The sequence below is a fragment of the Pholis gunnellus genome, assembly GCF_910591455.1.
Source record: "Pholis gunnellus genome assembly, chromosome: 6".
Taxonomy (NCBI): domain Eukaryota; kingdom Metazoa; phylum Chordata; class Actinopteri; order Perciformes; family Pholidae; genus Pholis; species Pholis gunnellus.
The window spans coordinates 1,611,276-1,615,213 of NC_136532.1; positions in this window are offsets into that span (position 1 = coordinate 1,611,276).

Below are 3,938 nucleotides of genomic sequence, written 5' to 3' on the forward strand. Positions count from 1 at the left end.
AACACGAGTGAATTACTGCTCGTTACATGCATTCCGTCTTCACAGGAAACAACTTGGTTAGGTTTCGGAAAAGATCGTCGTTTGGGTTCAAATAAACACCAAAGTACTGTTACTGAAGTACACAAGTTATGTGACAAATAAACGTTGTGTCACATGGGGAAAAAACTGCGGTCTCCTGGCTGACAGATCGCTGTTTGATTGTTGACCCATCAACCTCCCTTTAAAATCTGTACCGCCTGCACTTGATCACTGTTCGCTCACATTTCCGCTGCTGAGGTCCTCGCGCTGGAATCGAGCCATCTTCGGCGAGTGGTCAACTGATAACAAACAGCTCTGTCACAGAGGCCCAACAACAATCTGCCGCTGCTCTGCCGGCCCTGATCCATCTTCAGCCTTCCCCTATTGGAGCGCCAGTAAATCCTCAGTCCGTGGGCGCACTCCAGTTACAGAAAACAACCATAATGTACAAACCCTGTTTACACCTAAGGAGAGCTTTCCCAGAATACAGATGAAGCTCTTGTGGTGGGGGTTGGGGGAGGTGGGGGTGTCATCCGTACTACAACCTCTAGGATTGGCCGGACTCCGTCTTTGCCCTCCCTTACACTATTGTGCACTTTGTTTATACATCTCCATTAACAGCATGCCTTCAGTCAGTCATGTTCGCTTCTGCTTCCAGCTCACTTAGCACTCTGAGGGTCAGTAATTTCCAGGGAGACAAATGAAATGCGCGGGCCCTCACGAGACACCTGAGCCATTAGTTGAATGGCTGGTCTGCTGAGGGGCTCAACACCAGCATGTCGATCAGTTCCTGGACAAGCCTATCTGTCAGTTACTGGACAAACATACTTTAGGGAGTTCACGCAAATAACTCTGATAGAGCGGACAGTTTGTGATTACAGAGTGGCTGAAATGAGTTCTACAGACGGCCGCATTTGGTTAATTGGAATTACTTTTTGTTGTGATTTTAATCCATTTCTTTCTCTCCTGATCAACATTCCAAGACCCAAAGTCGGTGTATTGGCAGATACAGAGTGCAGATCTGATACCAGTATTCTTTTATAACAAAATGTAATATCTGCCAACCAACTAATTAGGACATGTGTAAGCAGTGGTGGCCCTGGGCCGTCAGGGCCTGCAAAGCCTTCTCTGCTGGCCTAAACAGAATCACAAAGTCAGAGTTATTTTATAATTTAATAATTGTTCTTAAATACACTACATGTATTATAATTTATAAAAATATTTTTCCCATTACCTTATGTTCTCATTGCACAGCTACTGTGCTCCTCAGTTGCTCTGCTTCCAGTGCAGCTTGTTTTAAGTAGAGCTTTTATCCAATCAGAGTTCACCTCTGTGTCTCTAGGTAAGAAGAGAGGCCCCAGGCCTGCAGACTCACAAGTGCCTCCATGTGCAGTTTAAGTGAATGGGGACGATATTGTTGATTGACATAGTCTTCAACCAATCAGATCTTTAGTTTGACATGTTGGGCGTATTCTTTGACGTGCCAGAGCTGCTAGCTGGCCTACAACTACGTCAGCATTACGTGCAGCTTAGAGTCCAGGTGCAGCTCTGCCGCGAGGTGCAGAGTGTGCTGTGATTGGTCAGTGGGCGAGCACGTGACTAAAGTGAAAATTATGCTTACTAGCAGAACTTAGGTTGTAGCAGTCAGAGTTCAAGTGGAAAGATATGCAAGAAATTATGGCATTTTTTGTTTTTTTTACCTAGCTTTGATTTTTTAACATCAAAAGGAGGAGGAGAAACTGATTTAGTGGCGGAGTTACTGGGAACGCCTTTCTCAAGAAGGACATTTCCGGACAAACTGGACATAGTAAGAAATGGCCGGCCAACCCCACAGCTTGAATGGCTCGTGCTCTTGTGTGGTGGAATGCGGTCTGCTGGATTGATTTGTTGCTTTGTTGTCATATGAATAAACTGCTCTTGTGAGTTTGTCATTGTGTTAATTACATTGATTTGGACTATATCGTCCGTTAATGACGCAGCGTCCCGTCATGCTCGTATTCATGTATCTGCTCTCTGCATTTCGTGTTTTGTAGGTTTTGAGCTTCATGTAACATTTTATTTCATTTGTCAAATGTTGCAGTGTAATGTGAATATGCGGCTTTTACACGAAAAATAATAACCCGTACCTGTGACGTCAATGAGGTTAGAAGTGTAGTAGAACAGCACTGAAGGCCCAGGTATAAAATCCACGGCCCGCCACTGTGTGTAAGTGATCGTGAGGCTGCAACTACAATTCACTCATACACCATTTTTTTTAAGGCTTGTGAGGATTGTATCGATATTGCTTGGACGGTTTATGAAATTGCGGACACACCCTCTGCTGTGATCATTATCAGTTAATGCTTTACTCACTTTGTGGCTTCCCTCATCTCTTTATCAACCAGACAAAAAACTGACCTGCTTTACAACGTAGCAGGTGTTCTTTAGTGGAGTTTTATTTTTTTTCACTGCCTTCACATCTGAAGCACATGCAAGAGGTTTTTTCTCTGTAGCTTATGGTCTCAAAAATTCAGGGGATGTAACGCTTCAGAGAGTCGGGCGCAGACAGACACGGGAAACAAGGTATTTTACTAGGCACCAAAACAGTCAAACACAGGGAGTCAGTCCATAAAAGCAAAACAAAAACGACAAGGCGCAGGCAAAAATCCCAACAAGACAAAGTTACAAACCAAAGAAACATACATGGGAGAATAATCCTGGGAGATGATGAACACACGGGTGGAACAAAGACAATCTGGCAACCAGAACAGGGAAAGCAGGGGATTATACTATATGTGTGGGGTTGGCATGGGAAAAACCAGGGGCAGGTGATTGAGGACAGGTGTAGTGAATGAGAGCGGGGGGGCATATTTCATCACGTTACGTTTTTTCCTCCTAATGACGAACGTTAACAGTCCACAGAGTTCCGCATGCAGTGGACGTTAACATAACCCAGCAAGTCTGAACTGTAACGGAACATAACGGAACTTAAACTTTAACGGAGGGAAAGACGCACGCTGTAGACATCTTAACGCTGATTGGCCAAGACTCGACACGTCACATCAAAGATGTTTTATTGTGAAGATCACAACATCACCTTTTCTCCTCGTCTCACTCCAATCTGAGAAACGCTGGAATATAAAAATATATATCACGTGGATGATATATTTTGATTCAAAACGGCGAATTTTGCCGAAAAGCGACAAGTTTGCAGGTATGAATAAAATTCAGCATTTCCCTTTGCGCCCCACCTGCAATACCGCTGCGCCCCACTAGAGGGGCGCGCCCCACAGTTTGAGAACCACTGGGTTAGGGTTAGAGAGAAAAAAAAGAATGTTTCTAAAAGCCAATGGAGGAATTGTTGGGATTTTATACTTCCAATCAGATTTCACATCCCTGTGGAAAAAAAAAGCACAAGAGTTTCGAGGTGTGGGACCACATGCCTCCGTTCTTGACACAATTTAAATGGATAGGGAGTTGGCTCCCATGGCGAACCGGTTTCGTGTCCAGCTGGGTTTAGGGTCACACAGAAATGCGTGCGATGCTGCCAAGTGAGCCGCCTCATCACCTGACATGACACAGATGTCCTTCCAAGATATCCCTCCTCCAAATTCAATTTGTGCTTCATTCTTCGATATGAGGTCACCTTTGATGGTCCCCTCTTCAGAGAGCAGAGTCTCCACCTGGCCTACTTCAGTCACACATACACTCACAAAACCCCTGTTTCTTTTTTTGTTTTACTTTCATGCTTATGAAAAGCTTAAGTACAGAAGAAGGACACAAACACAAGGTAGCCATCCAAACCAACATAACAAGACATTCTTATCAGCCACTGGCTTATTGATCATACGGCAAAATTGACAAAATATATATATTTTCTTTACCTCCAACTATTGATCGAAAACACTCTCTCTCAGCACACCTTCATGCTCTATTTCACA